The following is a 6,438-nucleotide window of genomic DNA, read 5'->3' as shown; positions in this document are numbered from 1 at the left end:
GAAAGCAGTGACAGGATCGGACAAAGTCAACATGGATTTACAAAAAGTAAATCACGTTTGACTAATCTACTGGAATTTTTTGAGGATGTAACTGGTAAAATAGATAAGGGAGAACCAGTGGATGTGGTGTATTTGGACTTTCAGAAGGCTTTCAATAAGGTCCCACATAAGAGATTGGCGTGCAAAATTAAGGCACATGGGATTGGGGGCAAGGTATTGACTTGGATAGAGAACTGGTTGGCCGACAGAAAGCAGAGTTGGAATAAACGGGTCATTTTCCGAGTGGCAGGCAGTGACTAGTAGGGTACCGCAAGGATCGGTCCTAGGACCCCAGCTGTTCACAATATATATTAATGATCTGGACGAGGGAATTGGATGTAATATCTCCAAATTTGCAGACGACACAAAGCTGGGTGGGAGGGTAAGCTGTGAGAAGGATGTCATGAAACTCCAGTACGATTTGGACAGGTTGGGTGATTGGGCGGAAACATGGCAAATGCACTATAATGTGGATAAATGCGAGGTTATCCACTTTGATGGCAAAAACAGGAAGGCAGATTATTATTTGAATGGCAATAGATTGGGAGAAGGGGAAGTGCAAAGAGACCTGGGTGTTCTTGTGCACCAGTCGCTGAAGGTAAGCATGCAGGTGCAGCAGGCGGTTAAGAAGGCAAATGGTATGTTGGCCTTCGTAGCAAGAGGGTTCGAGTACAGGAACAAGGATGTCTTGCTACAGTTGTACAGGGCCTTGGTGAGACCGCACCTTGAATACAGTGTGCAGTTTTGGTCGCCTTACCTGAGGAAGGACGTTCTTTCCATGGAAGGAGTGCAGCGAAGATTCACCAGGCTGATACCTGGGATGGCAGGAATGACGTATGAGGAGAGATTGTGTTGATTGGGCTTATACTCACTGGAGTTTAGAAGATTGAGAGGGGATCTCATCGAAACCTATAAAATTCTGTCAGGTCTGGACAGACTGGATGCAGGATGGATGGTGGAGGCCGGTTCATTAAATATATTCAAGAAAGAATTGGATATATTTCTTGAGGCTAAAAGGATCAAGGGATATGGGGAGAAGGCAGGGACAGGGTACTGAATTTGGATGATCAGCCATGATCTCATTGAATGGCGGAGCAGGCTCGAGGGGCCGAATGGCCTACTCCTGCTCCTATCTTCTATGTTTCTATGTTTAATCCCTCATCCCTGGTACCATACTAGTAAATCTCTTCTGCACCCTCTCCAAACCCTCACGTCCTTCCTAAAGTGTGGTGCCCGGAATTGGACACAATACTCCAGCTGGGGCCGGACTAATGTTTAGTGTAACTTCCCGGCTTTTGTTCTCTCTGCCTCTAGTTACAAAGCCCAGGATCCCATGTGCTTTATTAACTGCTTTGTTAACCTGTCCTGACACCTTCAGAGACTTGTGCACAAACACCCCCAGGTCTCTCTGTTCCTGCACCTCCTTTAGAATCGTACCATTTCATGTGTCTGGTTTCTCCTCATTCTTCCCACCAAAATGTATCACCTCACACTTCGGAGTTGGATTTCATCTGCCACATGTCCGCCCATTCCATCAGCCTGTCTACGTGTTCTTGAAGTCTATCACTATCTTCCTCACTGTTTACTGCACCTTCCAAGTTTCGTGTCATCTGCAAATTTCAAAAGATAGGGAGAGAATGGGGTAAAGAAAGGGTGAGAGAATTGGTGTAAAAACAGGGAGAGACTTGGGTAAAGATAGAGAGAGAATGGGGTAAAGAGGGGGAGAGAAGGAGGTACAGATAGGGAGAGGGAATGGGAATGGGGCAGTCATAGGGGATAGGGGTAACAATAAGGATAAGGAGGGAGAATGAGACAGGAATAGGGATTGGCATAAAGTTAGGAGTCTTGGGTAAAGATAGGGATAGAGAATGGGGATGGGATTGTGGGTATGGATAGTGGCAGGGATGCAGAATAGGTATGGGACAGGGAATTTAAAAATAAATTGGTTTTATGGGATGTGGGCGTCGCTGGCAAGGCTGGCATTTATTGCCCATCTCTAGTTGCCCTTGAGAAGGTGGTGGTGAGCCGCCTTCTTGAACCGCTGCAGTCATTGAGTTATACAGCACAGAAAGAGGCCCTTCGGCCCATCGTGTCTGTGCCGGCCATCAAGCCCTGTCTATTCTAATCCCATTTTCCAGCACTTGGTCCGTAGCCTTGTATGCTATGGCGTTTCAAGTGCTCATCCAAATGCTTCTTGAATGTTGTGAGGGTTCCTGCCTCTACCACCCTTTCAGGCAGTGAGTTCCAGATTCCAACCACCCTCTGGGTGAAAAAGTTTTTCCTCAAATCCCCTCTAAACCTCCTTCCCCTTACCTTGAAACTATGCCCCCTGGTTATTGACCCCTCAACTAAGGGGAAAAGTTCCTTTCTATCTACCCTATCTATGCCCCTCATAATTTTGTACACCTCAATCAGGTCCCCCCTCCGCCTTCTCTGCTCTAAGGAAAACAACCCCAGCCTGTCCAGTCTCTCTTCATAGCTGAAGCGCTCCAGCCCAGGTAACATCCTGGTGAATCTCCTCTGCACCCTCTTCAATGCAATCACATCCTTCCTATAGTGTGGCGACCGGGACTGGACACAGTATTCCAGCTGTGGCCTAACTAGCATTTTGTACAGCTCCATCATAACCTCCCTGCTCTTATATTCTATGCCTCGGCTAATGAAGGCAAGTATCCCATATGCCTTTTTAACCGCCTTACCTACCTGTCCTGCTGCCTTCAGAGATCTATGTACATGCACTCCAAGGTCCCTCTGATCCTCTGTCCATCCTAAGGTCCTACCATTCATTGTGTATTCCCTTGCCTTGTTAGTCCTCCCAAAATGCATCACCTCACACTTTTCAGGGTTAAATTCCATTTGCCACTGTTCTGCCCATCTGACCAACCCATCTATATCGTCCTGTAGCCTGAGGCTTCCCTCCTCGCTATTTACCACTCCACCAATTTTTGTGTCATCTGCGAACTTACTGATCATACCTCCAACATTCATATCTAAATCATTAATGTACACTACAAACAGCAAAGGACCCAGCACCGATCCCTGCGGTACACCACTGGACACAGGCTTCCAGTCACAAAAACAACCTTCCACCATCACCCTCTGCCTCCTGCCACTAAGCCAATTTTGGATCCAATGTGCCAAATTGCCCTGGATCCCATGGGCTCTTACCTTCTTGATCAGTCTCCCATGTGGGACTTTGTCAAAAGCCTTACTGAAGTCCATGTAGACTACATCAACTGCACTACCCTCATCCACACACCTGGTCACCCCCTCGAAAAATTCAATCAAATTGGTTAGACATGATCTCCCCCTGACAAAGCCATGCTGACTATCCTTGATTAATCCTCGACTCTTCAAGTGGAGACTAATTCTGTCCCTCAGAATTTTTTCCAATAATTTCCCTACCACTGATGTTAGGCTCACTGTAGTCCGTGTGGTGAAGGTGCTCCCAAAGTGCTGCTAGGGAGGGAGTTCCAGGATTTTGACCCAGCGACGATGAAGGATCGGTGATATACTTCTAAGTCAGGATGGTGTGTGACTTGGAGGGGAACTTGGAGGTGGTGGTGTTCCCATGCACCTGCTGCCCTTGTCCTTCTAGGTGGTGGAGGTCGCGGGTTTGGGAGGTGCTGCCGAAGAAGCCTTGGCGAGTTGCTGGGGTAAAGATTAGGATAGAGAATGGGGCATATGGATATAGAATGGGACAGAGATTGGGATAAGAATAAGGACAAGGATGGGGTTAGGGTTTGGGGTAAGGTTCGGAGTAGGGACTGTGGTAGGGATGGATGGTATAGGGTTTGGGTGGACTGGGGCTGTGGGACAGGGAGATGGAGGGTAGGGGATGGGGTCAAGATAGGGAATGGGGAAGGACAGGGTGGGGAGGATAGGGGACTTGGGCTGGACAGGGGCAGGAGAGTGAGGGAATGGGGACTGAAACTGCAGCAAGGGATCCTACTGCCTCCACACCTTCATCATGTTGAAGAGCTTTGGAAGCTGATGGTGGGAGTCGCTGTGTGAATGATTCAAACCTGTGGCAGTTCTCAGGCCGGACAGGGGGGGTTAAATCTGCCAGCCCTTTCGCTCCCTGTACCCTGCCTCCCCGCTGGAAAGTGTGCGTGTGCATTGGGGAAAGTATGGGACGGAGGTCTCCAGATTCAGCACGCTGCCAACATCTGCAAAGACCTGAAGAATTTGATGTAATCCCTGTCATATATGAGGAATAGCCCCCATTGCGGGGGGGGGGGTGGTGGCGGGAATAGGGAGTCTGCAGCACGCGTGGAAACGTACCCAAACTCGGGAGCCAGTACTGTCGAGAGAGCTAAGCGGGGGGGGGGGGGAAATGTCCAGATCACGATGTATAACTAAAAGGGGGGAATTGCTTTATTAGGTGTAATTGCCAAGTAGACCACAAGGGGGAGTGAGTTACCCCTCAAGTTCCAGCCCGAGTTTCCCCAGGTTAGCCGTGGAGCTGAACCTTGTTCACATGTTCAGAGGCCGCGCCGGCAAAAAAATTACAGGGAACAGTGCCCGTCACCCCTGTGCTCGCTGACCTACATTAGCTCCCGGTCCGGCAACACCTCGATTTTAAAATTCTCATCCTTGTTTTCAAACCCCTCCATGGCCCTCGCCCCCTCCCTATCTCTGTAACCTCCTCCAGCCCCCACAACCCTCGAGATCTCTGCGCTCCTCAAATTCTGGCCTCTTGAGAATCCCCGATTTTCATTGCTCCACCATTGGCGGCCCTGCCTTCAGCTGCCTGGGCCCTAAGTTATGGAATTCTCTCCCTAAACCTCCGCCTCTCGACCTCTTTCTCCTCCTAATTTAAGATGCTTGTTAAAACCAAGCTTTTGGTCACCTGTCCTAATATCTCCTTCTGTGTGTCAGCTGTGGCTCAGTGGGCAGCACCCTCGCCTCGGGGTCAGAAGGTTGTGGATTCAAGTCCAACTCCAGAGACTCGAGCACAAAAAATCTCGGGCAACACTCCAGTGCAGTACTGAGGGAGCACTGCACCGCCGGAGGTGCCGTCTTTCGGATGAGACATTAAACCGAGGCCCCGTCTGCTCTCTCAGGTGGATGTGAAAGATCCGACGGCCACTATTCAAAGAAGAGCAGGGGAGTTCTCCCCGGTGTCCTGGCCAATATTTATCTCTCAATCAACATCACTAAAACAGATTTGGGCTAGAAATTTGATACCTTAGCACCTCCTGTTAGTGCCTCCAGGGGCTCTAACGGGGCTCAAACGACTTTTCACCGGGGCGCGGCGCCGCTAACGACTCCCGCTAAATTCAGCGGGAGTTTTTGCAGCGGCGGTAACCGGTAGCGCCCCGCTCTGGTGCGCAGACGATGACCACGTCATCACCGTGCGCAGCGCCCCGTTTTCACCCCGCCTGCAAAATTGTCCCGCGCCCCCTGAATCTGCGCCGGGCGATGACAACGACCGATTCAGGGCGCGGGAACAGAGCGGCAGGAGGCTCGCGGGGTGCTAACTAAAGGGGAAGTGGCGGGCGGGGGGAAAAAATCGGCCGACTTACTTGTCGCGGCCCGTTGCGTCCTCTTGAGTGCCGAGCTGCTGGCACGGCTCCCCGGTGGTTCAGGTGCTCCAGGTGGTCCAGGTGGGGCCCCGCAGAGTTGTGGGCTTGGGCCCTCCCCTTTAATGAGGGGAAGAGCCCGTCCCTGCGGCAGCGCCACGTGACCCAGTGCGCAGCGCTGCAGAACGCACCGCCCCCATATTCGGGGTTAGCGCTCCGAGAAGGAAGTGGATTGCTTGAATCAGCTCCACCTCCCTCTTGGGGCACTAAAAGTGAATTTCGCAGTCGCCGGTGCTAATTAGCGGCAGGCACTAAAGTTAGCGCCCCAAAATGATCGATATCGAATTTTCCCCCTTTACCAGTCCAAAGATGTGCGAGTTAGGTTGATTGGCTATGATAAATTGACCCTTAGTGTTAGGGGGATTAAATACGTGGGGTTACGGGGATAGGTTGGGATATGTGTCGGTGCAGGCTCGATGGGCCGAAATGGCTTCTATCTGCACTGTGGGGTTTTTGTGATTGTGATTGTGATTATCACATTGCTGTTTGTGGGAGCTTGCTGTGCGCAAATTGGCTGCCGTGTTTCCCACATTACAACAGTGACTACACTCCAAAAGTACTTCATTGGCTGTGAAGTGCTTTGGGACGTCCAGTGGTCGTGAAAGGGGCTATATAAATGCAAGCCTTTGGTTCAGTGTCAAATGTTGTCTGATTACGCTCCTGTGCAGCGCCTTGGGATGTTTTACTACGTTAAAGGCGCTTTATAAATGCAAGCAGTTGTTGTTGTTGTTACGGTGTATACTGGGGAGTAACGAATTTCTGTGCACACTGTTGGGCTGTGCTCTACGCTGTGCGATGTCCCGCAGTCATTCGT

Source organism: Somniosus microcephalus, chromosome 30 (genome assembly GCF_052327205.1).
Source record: "Somniosus microcephalus isolate GS21.2 chromosome 30, FLI_Smic_1.0, whole genome shotgun sequence".
In the NCBI taxonomy this organism is placed as follows: Eukaryota; Metazoa; Chordata; class Chondrichthyes; order Squaliformes; family Somniosidae; genus Somniosus; species Somniosus microcephalus.
The sequence above is the reverse complement of the archived record's forward strand: the minus strand, read 5'-3'. Positions refer to the sequence as shown.